This window comes from Archocentrus centrarchus, unplaced genomic scaffold (assembly GCF_007364275.1).
Source record: "Archocentrus centrarchus isolate MPI-CPG fArcCen1 unplaced genomic scaffold, fArcCen1 scaffold_19_ctg1, whole genome shotgun sequence".
Taxonomy (NCBI): domain Eukaryota; kingdom Metazoa; phylum Chordata; class Actinopteri; order Cichliformes; family Cichlidae; genus Archocentrus; species Archocentrus centrarchus.
This window is the reverse complement of record NW_022060245.1, coordinates 103,197-121,505: the sequence shown is the minus strand read 5'-3', so window position 1 is coordinate 121,505 and position 18,309 is coordinate 103,197. Positions and strand designations below refer to the sequence as shown.

The window sequence follows — 18,309 nt, the reverse complement described above, 5'->3', positions numbered from 1 at the left end:
CTCTTGGTATTATTTTAAATTCCTTCATTTACTAAAGCTGAACTTTGAAACTGCCTCTGTCTCCACTCTGAAACACTTCCTCCTTTTGTCTGTGTAGATTCTCAGTCATCCAGGTCAGAGTCTCTCTGGAGCTTAAAAAAGGCGACTGGACTTCTTTTTGTTTCTTGAAGACATTTCACCTCTCATCCAAAAGGCTTCTTCAGTTCTCAACCAAATGGTGGAGAGACCCAGGTATTTAAACCCCTGTGGGCGTAGTCCCCTGGAGGTGGTTATGACCCTCTATTGATCATGTGCGTAAACACATGTGCCCAGGTGTGAAGGGGGCGTGGGTCATATTGGTGGTTTTAGTTGAAACCAATTTAGGACTCTGCTCCATTGTTTCCTGTGGCCTATTGAGGTCACTGGAACAAAGGTGTGAATGGGGGTTGAGACGTCTGGGAAGGGAGCTCAGGACAGCACTGTAAGCGGGGGAAAGTTGAAGAAGCCTTTCGGATGAGAGTGAAACGTCTTCAAGAAACAAAAAGAAGTCCAGTCGCCTTTTTCAAGCTCCAGAGACTTCCTCCTTTTCCAGCCTCACTGTTGAAGTGTCTAAATCCAAATCAGCCTTAAAGGGCTCATCCCCCCAAACAGTGCAGTGTGGTAGCTTCTAATAAAGATCTGTTCTCCTGCAGCTGATCATCAGGAGGAGGAGAGTCTGACGGAGCAGCAGAGGAACATTTTCAGCCTCTACAGAGGAAACAATGAGTTCAACACAACAGGTGAGAAAAATCTCAGTGTTACACTATTATTGAAACTGTGTGACTTCATCAGCTGCTGCTGGTTTGGTTTATTATGGTCCCAGTTAGCACTGAAGTTACAACCACACCAAATAAAAAGGTCACATTTTAACAGGACACTGAAACAAAGACATTAATAATCAAGATTCAGATCAAACCCACAGTTTATCACACAATACATCATTTTCATTGAGCAGTATTTGATCTATAATGTCATTTTATCACTGTTATAATTACACATTTCATATTTTCACAGCACTTTTCCACTCTCTCCTCATTAGATCTCATTGTTTTCCAACCAGTTTGATTCCAGTTCTTACTGGTTTGGAAATGCTGTCCCAGTAGCTGTTGATGTTGCTGTTGTGGTGATCCCCAGAGTCTCTCATCCCGTGGTTCAACACACTCCAACTCCACTGTGTTGGACTGCAGCTGGTGGCAGTAGTCCTTGTTCTGCTCTGAAGATCTGCTTCAAGCTTTAGGGTCACTCTGAGCAGAAGCTGCAGAAGGTGGAGAGCTGCTTCATGTGCTGCTACACCAAACTCACAGAGGCTGCAGAGCAGAACAACAACTACATCACAAACTGCAGCTCAACACTGTGGAGTTTGTCTGTCAGTGTGATCAGAAACTCAGTGAGAGAGAGCTCATATTTGCTTTGTTATTTGTTAGAAAATATATGCATACAGTACTTGAAAAAGTGTGTGTTTGCTGTCCTTTTATGGCCTTCATGTGGCCTGCAGTAGTCCTGTGAGGAATCTTGGATTCATCTTTGACCAGGATGTGTCTGTTAGCTCACAGATAAAACAAGTTTCCAGGATGGCTTTCATCCATTTGCAGTGTTGTCCCATCCTTTGGCATTTTGACATGTTATGATTCTTTATAACCAGGATGTCCGATTAATGCTTTGAAATCATTGTACATAAATTTATGTTTCCTCTTTTTTTCCCTTGTACATGGCTGCATGTAATGTGCTACTGTCACCAGTAGGTGGAGGTAATAGACATAGTAGATCTTTGGAGGCGACCAAAAACTAATATTAATTAGGGGTGTGACTAACGAGTATTTTGATAGTCGAATAGTCATCGACTATTGAAACGATTAGTCGACTAATCAGATTATGAATCACATAATTATGAAATGGCACTTATTTAGCTATCAGCTTTTTTTATTTAGCATAAGGTTATTTAAAATGTGGTAGTAACACATACTTCATTCAAAACCTTTAATCAGGTTTGCTGCTGATATAACTAACGGTCCATTTTCCCAACCATTAAAAATAAATGTATAAATAGTACTTTTTTGTTTCTGTAAAACAAAGTTTGCACAGTTTTACCAGTATCCCCCATCACTAAACGTGCGGCTGAATGTTATCCGATCTTTAAGTCTGACGTCGTTTCTGGGTCCAAATGATTCTAAATAAACAGCAATGGTATAACCCAGGGGTCGGCAACCTGTGGCTCATCCAGGCTTAATGTGCGGCTCTGTGCGGCTCGCAGAAGTAAATTCTAAGAATCCAGTTGAAGTGAATTTTTCTCAGTTCGGTTTTTGTGGTAGTTTTAAATTGGAACATTAGTGTGATCTTGAAATATTAAAATAAAATAATTTTTTAAAATTTATTTTAGTTTCTCAATATATGCGTCACTCGCGGTAACCTCTACCGGCTACCGGTAGTATTTGCAGCTTTTCCGTGTAAACCGGGTTCAAATGGCTCTTTCCAGATTACGGGTTGCCGACCCCTGGTATAACCAATGACTGGTCACTAATAAAGATGATTGTAACATACCTTATCAACTGCAGCTATTTCCGCTTCTCTTTCTCGTCGGTAAAATCACAGTGTGGTTTTTTTTTAAACAACCAGGGACACAGCATTGCGGCAACTTGATCACATGACAGTTTGGACCAGGAAAAGGACTTCTTCGTCATCACTTAACAGTCGGATTGCACATGTGTGAAGCTCTCCAGAGACACACGGACAGGAAGATGTCTCACTACATTAAAAAAAAATCACCAGTAATAATAAACGACTATTGTCGACAATTAAATTCGTCGTCAACTATTTTTATTGTCGACTATTTCGACTAATCGTTGCAGCCCTAATATTAATGGAGTTTGAAGTTTGTTCCACGACTGCATTTCACTCACTGCCTCTGTTTGTATTTCTGTCACTGCAGGACCAACATGGAGCGAGAAGTCAGGAGGCTGACAAACCTCACAGAAGGAAGGGAGGAAAACAATACACCTGTGATCAGTGTGGGAAGGATTTTACCCAGAAGTGTAATCTACAAAGACACCAACTCATCCACACTGGAGAGAAGCCGTTCAGCTGTGACTATTGTGGAAAGTCTTTTAGCCTGGCTGGACACTTAAAAACACACCAACTCATCCACAGTGGAGAAAAGCCGTACACCTGTGATCAGTGTGGGAAGGATTTTACCTGGAAGTGTAATCTACAAAGACACCAACTCATCCACACTGGAGAGAAGCCGTTCAGCTGTGACTTGTGTGGAAAGTCTTTTAGCGTGGCTGGAAGCTTAAAAAAACACCAACTCATCCACAGTGGAGAAAAGCCGTACAGCTGTGATCAGTGTGGCAGAGCTTTTAATGACAGTAGCAGCTTAAAGAGTCATCAAGTCACCCACTCTGGCATTAAGGCATACAGCTGTGACTATTGTGGAAAAACTTTCAGTCAGCTAGGGAACAGAAACACACACCTACGCATTCACACTGGACATGATGCGTACTGCTGTGATCAGTGTGGAAAAAAGTTTGGAAGAGACTCACAGTTACAATCCCACATGTTTACCCACACTGAGGAGAGACCTCATAAATGTGACCTGTGTGATAAGACTTTTAAAGCTCCACAGCACCTGAAAGAACACCAACAGATCCACAGCAGAGAGAGACTCTACAAGTGCAGTTACTGTGAGGTATGTGTTTTTATTTTGATCTTGTAACTTTAGCCTGACTGTTGGGAACAACTGTTCAGTTATGATTTTTGCTTCTATGATCATAAGAAACTAAATTATTACTTTTTGTAGGGACAAACATTTATATCACTGTATTATTTATGATACACCAGTTTCCTGTTATATCATGGTATTATTATTTCTGCATATATGGGTCTTTATGTTGGTTTACAGTGGCTCCTTCAGTCAGCTGTATACAGAATAAAAATAATTTTGTCATAAAAAAAAATTATAAAATCCAACCATAGAACAAATTATCAAAACGTTTCTGTTTAATTCTTTGCTTTGAAGCCCAAATTCCTGTAAGCTTTGTTAGCACAGAGTAAACAGAGCCAAACTACAAACAGTTTAAATATTTGTCACAGGGAGTCGGTCCTTAACAGGCTGCCTGCTCTGCTGTTTGCTTGTGATGCCACTTTTTGTCGTATATTTGGCTCGTTTACGTTAATGTTTCCACAGCAGAGCTGGAAGTGGGCCTTTAAAACCATTTACATTGTTTGTCTTTGACTCACCTGGTTTCCTGTTGCTGTGTGTGGGCGGAGCTTCCTGGGTGGTGTAACCTCTTCCTACCATATATAGGTCCACGTTACATTTGCCATTATGGCTGCTGGAGTTCTGGCTGCAAGTGTCCCTAAAGAACACAGTCAGCTTAAATTCAAACTGATGACTCCTTCTAGAAGTGAGTCCTGTTACTTTGCAGCCATATTGAAACACACTGGAGCACTTACAGTTATTTTGAAGCATTATCTAAATGAACTTTCATTTCAAAGATCAACGGGACATAAAAACTTTATGCACAGAATATTCAGTCAGATCTGATAAAATCAGCTAAAAGTTTTCTGACTTTGTACACAGATAAGATTTTAACAGCTTCTCCCCTGGTAGTTATACTTCCACCATCTTTCTATCTAATATTTAGTCAGAGGTTTCAGTTCAGAGTTGTCTCTCTCTCATAATGTCTCTGCTCCTACCAGGACCTAACCTAGCAGTGACCGAGGATCCCACAGTCTGCCCTGCAGCAGTCCAACAGAGTTCATCACTGTAAACTGAACCACAACACAGCAAACTACGCAGTTTAGCTGCACTTACTGTCCACTGTAAACTTTGAATAACATGAATTATCATTTCATTTGCTTTCAGAAAACTTTCTAGAAGATGAAACATCATGTACAGATCCAATATCTGACTAAAACTCTAAAATGAATGATAATGTTACCTGTAAGCTTTAAATTAGTAGTTTATCAAAGGACACTTGCTGAGCAGTCTTTACCTTAGAAAGAATCTCATCTACATTACAACACTCAGCTTACTGGGATACAATAATACTACAATACTACCACCATAATACTACAATAATACTCATTTAATACTATAATAACCTTAGTGTCGTAGTGCTACAATAATAATGATAAACTACTAATACGAATGTTAGAATTGTGCACACATCTTTTTGACAGTTATTTTACTCCATAAATCAGCACCTGAACTCTCACACTCACCCACTGTAACTGTGCAATATTATATTATTATACTGACCAATATCTATCAGTGCTGTGTAATATCCAATATTCATTCACCAAGTGCGATACTCACCATCTTCATTATTTGTATATATTTTATTTTATTTTTCACAAAGTATATATTTTTATACATTCTCTTATTTTTTCTGTATTTTTAATGCATTTTATTTTCTGTAAATTTTTTTATACATTTTATTCACTGTATATTTTATACATACTGTTTTATTTTCTGTATATGTTTTAGATTATATTAGATTATTATGTTTTTATTTTAGAGAGTTTGGCTTTCTATTGCATGGCACTGAACAGGAGTGGCCCTCCAATCTCATTGTACATCCTCTATAATGACGATAACGGCATTCTATATTCTTTATTATTATAGTGTGACATTATTATTGTAGCACTACGTTGGTAGCAGATTAGTAGGACAGTGATATTACAGTATTATCGTGGTATTATTGCAGTGTCACAGTGGTAGTGCTTCAGTATGACATTAAAGTTATCATAGTATTAAATGAGTATTATTGTAGTATTATGGTGGTAGTATTTTAGTATGACATTAAAGTTATCATAGTATTAAATGAGTATTATTGTAGTATTCTGGTGGCAGTATTGTAGTTCTTGTATCCAGTAAGCTGAGTGTTGTAATGTAAACAGTAAAATGTAATTGGACATTGGCAGAGATGCTCTTTATTCCAGGTGACGTCCAGGATAAAAATGTTGAAGGATTCCTGGACTTACACTGTCTTTGTGTCTTTGTGTAGAAGCAAAGCCACACAGATGGATCCAGTTCTCAGCCCTGTCATCGCTGTGGTGGTGGGAAAGCGTTTCGCTGTGACCTTTGTGGGAAAACTTTCAATCAGCAAAAGAGCCTAAAAACACATCAGCGTAGACACACTGGACACAAACTGAAGTACTGCAAAGAATGTGGGAGGAGCTTCACCACAACAAGTGAATTAAAACTCCATGAACTCATCCACAGTGGGATTAAAAAGCACCTCTGTGACCAGTGTGGGTCATCCTTCATCACTGCAGGTCACCTTAAAGTGCATAAACGAGTCCACACAGGAGAGAAACCATACAAGTGCAGACACTGTGACAAAAGCTTCTCACAATCATATACTCGTAACCATCATGAAAGTACACACACTGAACACACTGAAGGGAACTACAGCTGTGACCAGTGTGACAAGAGCTTCAGGAATCTGACTTCATACTCCCGACACAAACGATCCCACGCTGCAAAGAAACTGTTTCACTGTTACCAATGTGCAAAATCATTCACTTCATTATCTGCTCTGTGCAAACATCAGCGTGATCATGCAGGCCTGACATCATTCCCATCATTGGATCACAATGAATCTGCAGACAGACAAAGATCCTCTTCTGGTCAAACTTAAAAACCTTGAGATCCGGCTCCACAGAATTCTGATGGAATCTCCTGTAAAGATCTGATGAGGGAGCTGTGAAAGAAAATGTTACCATAGTTACATTTTTTCTAGCAATTAGTAGCTTGCAGTTATTTGTATTTAGTTTTAGTGTTTGTGTTATAAAGTTGCAGAAATGTGTGTTGTGTTCAGGTGAGATTGCAGCAGTATTATAAGTTTGCCATCCAGTGGGCTGGATTGGACTAAGTGAATATTTTGGTGGGCCTCAGGCCTTATGTTTGACAACCCTGAATTTAACACATCTAAGACAAAAGATCCATAAGATTGAAATGATTGAGGAAATTAAAAAAAAAAAAAAAAAATATATATATATATATATATATATATATATATATATATATATATATATATATATATATATATATATATATATATAAAATAAATGAATCATTTGAGCCATGATGTCACTTCTGATCCAATTTTTTTTATAAAGCACATTTAAGCACATGTATAAAATCACAAAAATATCAAAGATAATATAAAAGCCTCAAATAGCTATAAAAGAAAAGGGGCAGTAATAGAGTATAGTATAGTATAAGCGCTTTGAGTGCTTTGACTGAGTAGAAAAGCGCTATATAAGAACGAGTCCATTTAGACGTGTTGCTGTTTCTCTTTAATCTTTTTTAATATAAGCTCAGGATTAAGCAGAGGTGGGAAGTAACGAAGTACAAATACTTCGTTACTGTACTTAAGTAGAGTTTTTAGGTATCTGTACTTTACTTGAGTATTTATTTTTCTGAGTACTTTTTACTTTTACTCCCTACATTTTTACACAAGTATCGGTTCTTTGTACTTCTTACATTTTCAAAACAGACTCGTTACTTTTTAACACGTCAGGGAAAAGTTTGCGTTTTCGGTCAGTGCCCCTTCAAACATCAAACGATCTGAGCCTAAACGGAGGAATAATAACACATTAGAGACAATCGTACTGGCGTATCCTCCATCACCGGGGCTTATCGGGTACAAAGGGATTAAATACACAAACCCATATAATTAATGTCTCATTTATAGCACTATAATCAGGGGTCACAGCGGGCCGGACAGAATCCGTAAGTTATGCTCGCAGGACATAAACAGCTTAGCTAGCGCTACTGAAGAGGAGCGAGCATGAAGGGAGTAACGTGTGGCAGGTAAATGCAACGTTTTTAAATGCGCAACAAATATCAGCAAACACACAAAGTGTGTGCAGTTTGTCACACAGTGTGTCTGCTAGCTAAAAGAAGAGCTGCTGTATTTCAGGGAGAGCAAAGAGAGAGAAGTTCACTCAGAGATGGAGAAAGAGGACAGGAGAGGAAGAAGAGAGGTTAGAATTAAAGGTAAGGACTGGAAAATAAACTGAAGTATGCTGACTTTGTGTTATTCAAAGATTGTATGAAAATACTGCAGTTTAGTACGTAATAAACAGGTTATCTTGTACTGTATTTACAGTAAAGCTCTGTGTTGGTGCACTTTGTGTTGATGGTCAGAGTTACAGGTTACATCAGTGCAGCAGAGATGAGTTTGAATCAAAGCTGCTGATGCTGAGATTCATTCACTGAATCCAACATTTCTACAGCCTGTATGCTGTCAGTGTAGGGGATGGAGCTCAGCTCAGATAGCTGTGAAATACTGGGTTACATATTTGTGAGTTCAGTTCATCCACACAGAGCAGTAAACCTCAGAGCAGCAGCAGCAGGTCAGCTGATCACAGCCTGCACACCAACATCATTTACTGGAGCTCACAATAGAAAGCTGTGGTTCTTCTCCCCATGCAGAGCCACTACAGCTGATCTTAGGGTTCCTCCACCTTCTGAATCCCACTGTAACCCCTGAGTATCCTCATGTTTGTGTTTAGGTGGAGGCACAGTCACCCTCTACTATGGAGGACACAGAGAACAGAGCTGTGTTTAAATTCCCTTTCACAGTTTGTGATTCAAGCTGAGTACATTCATTAGAATTAAAATTTAGATGGAATAACGTTTGTGTTCTCATGTATTATTTTATATTATTACAATAATATATAATAAGGTTCAGTCAGCTTTACACGAAAATAGCAGGTAGAAACGTCCTCCAAAGAGCTACTTTTACTTTCTTTGAGTAAATTTCAGAGCCTGTACTTTTTTACTTTTACTTAAGTAAAGAAGTTGAACCAGTACTTCGACTTTTACCAAAGTATTTCTTAACACAAGTACCGTATTTTTCGGACTATACGTCGCTCCGGAGTATAGGTCGCACCAGCCAAAAAATGCATAATAAAGAAGAAAAAACATATATAGGTCGCACTGGACTATAAGTCGCACTTTTTTTGGGGGGGGGGTTGATAGAATCCGAGACTCAGAGCACAAATTCCATCTTGAACGGCAATTTAAAATAATAATGGATTAAAGAACAGGACGAACACGGTTACACCTACGTTATGCTAACGTAGCACATTCAGCTACATGACGCACAACGAACACGTGTTCGGTATTGTAACGTTGTAAACACACTTCCAAAGTCGGCGATATTCACAACAAAGGTCGTCTTTATTAACAGAAAAACGGCTGCTGTAGGCCACAGCCACGCCAACCACAACTACAACAGCGGAACAGCAACACACACACAGGCAAGCTCTCGGTCTTTTTCTCTCTCTCCATGCTGCCTTCACGAACCTCCCGAACAGTCCGAAATCCCACAACATCAACACGCTCTCTAACTAAGAGAATCGCTACAGTATGTTAACGTAACATTAAGTTATTCAGATAACCATAGCATAAAGAACATACTAACAAGTTAACCAAACCATCAATCCATTGAATTCTTCATCCTCGGTGTCACTTCTAAACAATTCCGTACACTCCGTAGACGAAGCGCCGCTTCCTCTTCTGTGTCGCGTTAGTCAGACTCGTCGTCAGCTGCAGTTCCAATTATTCCAGCCTTTCTGAATCCCAACAGGATGGTTTGTCACTGAAGCCCATGTTTTCTTGATCCATCCAATGACTTCCAGGAAAGTTGGGTGGCGCATTCTCCCAGTTGCCGTTAAGCTGTGCTCTCCATCCATCATCCACTGCGCCCACAGGTTACGCAAGACTGCCTTAAAGCTGCAGTTCACGGAGATGTCAAGTGGCTGGAGTATTTTGGTTCATGTGTTATAAATGTCACATATACGTCGCTCCGGAGTATAGGTCGCACCCCCAGCCAAACTATGAAAAAAAGTGCGACTTATACTCCGGAAAATACGGTACTTGTACTTCTACTTAAGTACAGAATGTCAGTACTTTTGCCACCTCTGGGATTAAGTAATCTGTTTTTGGTTTATTAGTAGTAGTAATCATTATATTTCAGGAACAAAAGAGGTTGTGATATACCTGTATCTGTGTTTTTTTTTCTATGAAGTATATGTGCATAACCCATTGTTTAAAACCATGTAGAGCTGTTCAGGAGCAGAACAGGGACAGAGAAGAGGGGGAGACATAAGTGTGCAGCTTCGGTGTGTGCGTCTGAACCACAAAATGCAGAAAGTTGCTGAGCAGACTCATACTGTGCTGATGGTATTGGTGGTATTTATTGTTTATATTTTTCTCTTTCTCTATCATTGTAATCATTCTTTGATCTATATGTAATAAGGGAAAAAAAGAACTTCTTTTAATTACATTTTTATATACATATATCCAATGTAATCCCTTTACATATGTGCTGACGCAAAGGAGGAAGACACCTCCCTGTAGAAGGGGTAGAAGTGGGTGTGTGAGTGAGTTGGAGAGTGTTGGTTGAGACAGCCAGAGAGGAGTGTATTAGTTAGAACAGAATTTCCTTTGGAGTTTTTCTTTTCCTTTTTTGGAATATTAGTGATTGTCAAGTCTTCTTCATAGTAAGTGCATTTTCATTGTAAGCTTATCTTTCTCTATTAATAAATAAGAGAGGAATTAGCTCTCTAAAAGGCCTCCTTTGGTGTGTTGAGTTTTTCCCGTTGGTTTCTTGTGGTTCTGTGATACTTGAGAGCTTGAAAGGGGTAACTTCAGTTCCAGGTCTGGGAAGGAGAAGAGCTGCTCTCTCTGCTCCACTTTGGGAATGAAGGGGATAGAGGCTCTGCCCACAGCTTTAATATTCTATTTCAGTGAGCAGAATCACAGTTTCTGGTGAGCAGGTCGCCGCAGTTTGCTCGCTCGGGGGGGGCATCAGGGGGCTTAATAGCCTGAGAACCCAATAGGGCGCAGGGTCTTGATCAGTGAGCAGGTTGGGGCACCCTCTGATAGCATTTTGCTGAACCCTTCCATGTTTCAATCAGCTCCAAATTTAAGATAAAAAATTACCCTGCGCCCTACATAGAATGTGAGGCAGTTGTAGAAAGAAAGAACAACAGTCCCTAGCATATGCTTAGAAAGGTTGTAGCGTAAAGCTTTTGCTCAGAAGAGTAAATCGTTGCTTTCGCCCCTCAGTGGCCCGGGTATCCCACAACCCAACTTAGAAATAAAAATACTGAGATTTATGGAAAGTCTCTAAGGCTACGTTCACACTGCAGCCTGAAGTGACCCAATTCCGATTTTTCGGAAATCCGTATCGGATTTAGGACCACATATCCAAGTGGCCTGGGTCGCATTTGAAAAAATCCGATCTGTGTTGTTCAGACTGGCATGAAAAGATGGGATACAGGTCGCATGAGGGCCAAAAAATCTGAATTAGGTCACTTCAGGCTGCAGTGTGAACGTAGCCTTAGATAGTTCAGAAGAACTGACCACAAACACGTTACCAACCTTTCCTAGAGTCTAGTGGTAGAGGGTAGCTTCCACGTGAGAGTGATGAACACGGCAGCCTGACATGTCAAAAGAAATGTCAGGCTGCCATGTTCATCACATGTTCACCGCAGAAAGAGTGTTGTCTTTTGGGGGTTGAAGCTCGCAGCGAAGTTACTGGCCAGACTCACCGAGATGGTCGTAGCACCAGATAACAAGAGAAAAGTTGGGAAAAGGGAAACTAGGTGTGAATACGTGTGAGGCAATGATGGAGTCTCATTCAGTCTATGAGGGAGAGTTCAGGACTGAGATCTTAGTGGGAGATTTACGCACTGTAGAATTGCCAGAGTCATGCTCCATCTTAGACCCCGCCAATCCCAGGCTGACTGCCGGTGATGAAGTGTCCAGAGCCTTAGTAGAGAGATACCCAGGAGAGGTACTCCAAAATCTAGTGTGGGACTTAAACCTGGGAGAAACTGTAATCTCCCAAATAGGAGAATCAACTGTAGAAATAGTTCATTTAGCAGGCTGGCCCTTAAATCACCCAGAAAACAGAGCTTTGGTGAATAATCCCCAACAAATGTATCTTAAAGATTTGCATCGCAACGGTGTGGTGGCTGCAACCTCTCCCACTATTGTGACCCCTCTCTTTGGATGTGAAATATTTGGATTTGCTGAACGAGCTAGTATCAGAGCCCTCAGGAAGATTATAATAGAAGAGCCAAGCTTGGATTTCGTTGTGTGTACTTGATAATGCTACAGCTGATCGTGTTGTTGCTGAATTTAATCAAGGTCACCCCCCCATTCAATGCTTTCACGTGAGGGGAGAAGAGTCTTGGGCTCCTCAGGTTTACAGGATCCCTTCAACTTGTGAACCTCTTCATGCTTTCCAGGAGGGAAATGCAAGTGCCTCCTCCAGCCCTTATGGACCACTAAGGGAAAGAGTAGCACAGATAGTGAATGCCTTAGAGGAAATCAACATAAGCCCAGAGCCCCAATACCTAGATAACCCAGACTTTTATCCTCCTGGTCAGTATTACAACCCAGAGGAGGAAAATTCAGAAGGTGATGAATCTCAAAACGAGCTCAGGAGCTTACATGCAGGCCAAGGAGTCCCTTATAGGGCCCCCAGGTTAACTTTGCTTTAGGAGCAAGTCAACAAGATCCAGAAGCAGCAAATAGTGAAATAAGAAATAGGCCAGGAACACCCGGCCTGCGGAGCAATCCTCCAGAAGGGCCTCCTCCTGTCCCACCAAGGAGGGCAAGTCAAAGAAACAGTCAGAAAGAATGAATACGAATACCTTTATTAGTCCCACAATGGGGAAATTACAGTAACAGAACACCCATCCAAGAAATACAACATAGACAAACACTAACAGGATGGATGGAAGCTGCAGGCCCAAAATGATAGGAGCTCTGTACACAGAGCACAAACAGGTGTCAGCCCAGAAAGAGATCAGCAAAACCTTTTTGAGCTACGAATAACAAAAAGGAAAATAAATAACCTCCCCCAAGACAGCACAATAATAATGTTCAACAACCATAAGAAAAATACTCAAAGGTCTCATGCCTTAAAATCTGATTATGAAACAGGGGAAGATTTTGCAAACTGGAGAGCAACGTAAACTGTTAATGCAACAGAGGCCTCTTCTAAAAACAGAACAGATGGAATGATAGAGTGGGTTGCACAAAAAGCAACTACAGTTGAAGAAATGCATGCCACCCTAAAAAGGGTAAGTCAGACAGATCATGGAGCTTTAATTATATTACCCTTTTTAAAGGAGGGAGAGAGAAAACTTATAAGAAATCTCTCTGCAATTTACAGGGTTCGTACGGGTGCTGGAAATCCTTGGAAATCCTTGAATTTTAATATTGTCCTTTCAAGGTCAATTTTGGATATAGTCCTTGAAAGTGCTTGAAATTGTAACCGCTTTTTTTGCGAATAAAAATATAACTATCTGGTTGAACAGGTCGCTTATGAAACGGAGAAATAAAATGAGTCGTAAAGTCTAAAATGAAAATTTCTCCGCGTGGGTCTGGCCTACCCGTCTGCATGTGACCTGTCAGTCTGTTTGTGACCACGCCCCTCCCCAAAGACAGAGTGGCCGTTTTAATGAGTGTTCGCTGGAACACTGCAAAGTCCAATTATGGATCAGACGAATATGGAATACTTTTAAGTCAAAAGTTAAGCGCCAGGAAAAACAAACAAACAAATAATGTCATTCTGCGAGCGCAGGTGTTCATTCCTTGCCAGTAAATTCAACAGCGTAGAACTCAGCTGCGCGCATCCACGGAGGCGCTCTCGTTCACTTGTACACCATTGCGCTGTTGCGTGGTCTGCAGCGATATGGCCTCGGATCTGGTGGATCAATTCAAAGGCTTCATTGAATTCTCTAAAATAGGCCATCATCGATTCACAGAAAGACTCAATGATGATATTAGACAGGAATAAGCTGTGAGTGCGGCGCAGTGGGTGTGGAAAGCAGCCAAAACCGCCGGAGATAAATTCAACAAGGGAGGGGAAATATTGTTCCAAAAAGCTGAATCAAAAATGTAAGCCGTACGCAGTAAACCGCAGAAAACGATGATGGATTTTATTCAGAAGGAATGTACATTAATTCTGTGTTCCTGTCGTGTTGTCATCTATGCTTATATTTGTGCACAATCTGGGGATTGGCGGCTGGCGCTGTTGCCAAGTTCGCTAAAGGACGAATCGAGGTTTGGGGGTGGGGTTGGGTGTCCCCCTCGGTGCCGAAGAGAGGTCCGGGCGATGCCACAGCGTAGGAAGGGCCGCAGTATTGCTGTATGTACACAAAACATGGCGACAACGGAGTTTTCATGTTTAAGGTGTTGTGTCAAAAAGTGATTTCTGATTTTTTTATTTTACTGTATTATCTTTGCTTATATCGGTGAATAGACTGTGGTGCACAGGATTTATGAAGGGCTTCTATATAAAATGAAGAAATGACTTGTTTTGCAAATATATTTATGACTCCATTATTGTATCTGCATTATAATCAATCCAGTGGTTTTTGGCTACCCTTTATAGAACTGTAATGTTATATTTGTTGCAATTTCTGCAGCCCTCTTGGCAGATCTCTCAGGAAAAAAGACATTTTTAATGTCAATGATAATTTTTAGCTTCATTAATAAAGAATATATGAAAGGCACTTTGCCAAGAAGTGATTGCAGCTTCTACCTGTGACAGGAGTGTTGTTTCTCGCTCAGAATGACATAATATCATTCACGAGAGATATGTTTGACACATTTCACAGATTTTAGGCCAAAAATTAATCTACAGCAATTTAAATACAACCAATGTTTTTTTTTTGGCACAACACGGCATATCTCTAAAACTCTTCAAAAGTCCCCGATGACACCGGGAAAAGTCGCTAAATTTGATGCTAGTCAATTTTTGGACAAAAAAAAAAGTCACTGGGGGGGTCTGAAAAGTCCAAGTGACAAAGTCACTAAGTTGGCAACACTATCCGCTGGTGTTGCCAAAACTTGCAGCTTCTACCATGTGACAGGAATGCTGCTTCATCAGACTGTTAAAGTGATGCCATCATGTCATTCAAACACAGGTCTCTTTAATGCATGTATTTATTTACAGCTTCACTCCAGCTCTCTCACAATGACCCTCATGATGTGTGCAGTGGGCAGCATTGGACAGTGAGGTCAGAGTTTTCTTTACATGATCTGTGGATGTTTGATGGAGACGCCACATTGTGTCTGTATGAAAACCAGTACATGCACATTTGATTAAACTTAAGTAAACTAAGCTCACAATTATGAAGCTGTTGATTACAAGGTGAGGAAAAATGGATAGTCTCCTGAACATGAAGTTAACTTGGTCAGATGTTGTCATATTAAAGAAAACAATACATATCTGGAATGAGCTAAATATAGGCCAAATAAAATAGTGTCTATAGAGGTGATCCAAATGCCATGACAAAGCCATGTTTCAATAATTGTTCTTTAAAGACTGAGAGACCTGCTGACTTCTGTCATGCTCCTGCATCAGTGGAAGTGCACACAACAGCCTCCATATCTGCATGGACTACAGGACAGTTCATTTATGAAGAGAATTCAGGGCTGCAGCCACAGATCGCTTTAATTATTTGCTGGCTGCAGAAACTGTAACCACACGTTGCTGCCAGCAGAGCAGAAAGGTTCATCCTGTGGTCCGCTGCCTTCATTGTCTTCCTCCTGGAAATCAGTTTTTCTGTTCAGCATGTGATGCAACATCCACACCACAAATGTATCCCATGGCAGAGAGCCCATGATTGATGGTTTTTCCAGACTGTTCCACCTACATCGTTAATGGTGGGTGATGAAAGCGGACAAAACAAACTCAGTGAACACGTTTAAGGAATTTAGAGGATATGTTTATTGGTATGTTTGCTATACATGTCTAAATGTTGGCTGCTTAGGAAGTTTAATCAGGTCTAAGGTTGCTGATATTACTTTCCAAATTACCTTTACTGCAGCGTGCCTACTTCCAGTCCCTCCACCACAACAATCTGCTCCTGTGGTCCAAACTGAGACGTTCCCGTGATCCCAGGAAAGCAGAACTGTCAACACTATGATTTCACTTCTTTCCACTTTTTTATGCCCTACTTCAAGGCTTTGTGATTTTGTCATGGTATGGGAGGTTGTGGGTTTCTTTTGGGGCTTTCTGCAGGTGGGCTCCTCCCAGCTGGGCGGAGTGGTGTTTTCATCCTCCGGCTGCACGCACCTGTCCTTGATTTGGGCCAGTATTTAAGGACTAGCGGAGCCTGTTACTCTCCGCCAGATCGTCTTGTACCTCAGTGGATACTTAAGACCTCCGCTGGTGTACTGATGTTCTGTTTCTCGGTGGTCGTTGCAAGCTTTCTACAGTGGAGTCCAACCTGTTTTCATTCTAGTGGCTGCCACAAACTTAAACTCCACTTTCTTGGGACAAGATCTGCTTGCTGACCTTTTTGCCTGCTTGCCTGCCTGCCCTCCTTCGTTGGAGACCCTGGGGAATTCCTGTAGCACCTTCATCATCCCCTACCCTTTTTGTGAATCACCAAGTGGATTCCAAAGTAAGCGACCTACCATTCAGCCTTAGTCACAATCTTGTGAAAGATATTAACCCATCTCTATTTCTGTTCCCAGTGGCCCCGTGTTCAGGATTTCTCTTTTCACTCATTTCCCCTACCAGTGTTGTGAAATAAAGATTATTTTATTGCAGAGCTGTTTTCTCGAGGTTGTGCATTGTTGGGTTCTTTTAATAAGTTGGCTCACAAGCCGTGACAGATTTAAAGCATAGCATTGAATTATTTTGCTATTGTACTGTGTTTTGCAGAGTTTAGTCAAATCAAAATGATCTTTTGTTTCACAGGTCCAAATAACCTGCTCCTCCCTGTAGTTTGTTGCCCACTTTGTTCATGTAAATGGACCCCAGATATAGAAGAATTGATTTAATGCAGATACTGGCCAGCAACCACCAAGTCTTATGTTAGTCACTGATTTATGAAGAATTTAACTTTTTGTATACATAAAACTTTAGTCATGTTGTGTCATGTGTGCCAACTCTAATAGCTGAACCAAAATGGATGGACTTCTGTTACTAAGAACTATTCAGATTTAACAGATGAACCATCTCATTTTGATGGTTTATTCTCACACAAGATACCAAAGACTCTGCTTTGTAGACCAAACCAGAAGCCAGATGATAAGTGTATGTATGTATTGCACCCTTTCACTCATCATCAGGTTTCATTTGTCTCTGAGCCACATGTGACAGATTGTATCTATGTATGGAGAACAGGTCCTGATGGTCATTTACAGCAGGCAGAGAAACTTCACAGAAGTCCAGAGCCAAGGTTGATGAGGAGGGCCTTGAAATAATGGTGTGCAGACTCTTGCTGCAAGGCTGGAATCACTACAGTGGTGAAATACATGCATACCCAACGTTCCTGCAGAAAGAGCTGGCACAAGCTTCAAATATAACATGCTTTTGCATGGACACAGTGTGCAGGTAGTAAAAATCAATGCAAGATAATATCATTTTCCCCTGATGTTTCTGTCTGTATAATTGTATTTATGAGCCATGTTGGGAAACACCAGTATGAGTAAAGAGTGCACGTCAGATGTTACACGTATCAAAATGTTATATGGCTATGGATGTGGTTTACTACTGCACATCTGGATTAGGCAACAGTAGTGCTACATGTTTGTTTTTGTTACCAAGATTTTATTAGAAACTTCCTGCAGTCATTTTCACACATGCACTAAAACTGTGCGTCTACACATTCTTCTAGTCTGCTTCTTCAGATTAACCACACAGTATTCCCAGTACTTTGTACTACATTATCTGACACTATACTAAAGTGTTTGTGTCCACATTCCCATCAGAGGTGTTGGCCATATTTGGAGAAGGTTGCAGAAAAGTTGCTGAGCTCCAGCCACTTACAGCAATGAAGCCTCTGCTATCTGTGATGCATGCAGAGGCTCACACTGGCAAACGTGAGGTACAGTACACAAGTGAAATATCCTGGAAGAGGTATTTGGGGAGCACAGTGTCTTGTACTGGATACATTGATCTTATAATTTATGTCCTTTAAATGCTTTTGAATAACCTGTTTTTTTTTTTAAAGAAAAACTGCATAATATGCAAAAACACATTATTTGAGTCAGGATTATATCTAATAAAGATGTAATATAACATGGACATAGTGACTGAACAGTTTCAGGCTTTAGCCGTGATGACCTCCCATTAACAGTAGTAATGGTAATTAACAGTACCTGTGATTAATTTAGACTTGCTCAGGACACCACAGTCATGAGGATTCACAACATAAATATAATCCTGATGCTGAACAGGTGGGGGTGGGGGTGGCAGAAGCCAGGATGGTGCAGGAAGGTTAACGGGTCAGCAGCTT

General features: G+C 40.6%; 1 pseudogene; it reads left to right on the top strand.

The window, feature by feature from the left end:
• Window positions 1-728: 728 nt before the first annotated feature.
• LOC115775595 (zinc finger protein 501-like) lies at window positions 729-12,546 on the top strand (annotated as a pseudogene).
• The last annotated feature ends 5,763 nt before the right edge of the window (window positions 12,547-18,309 follow it).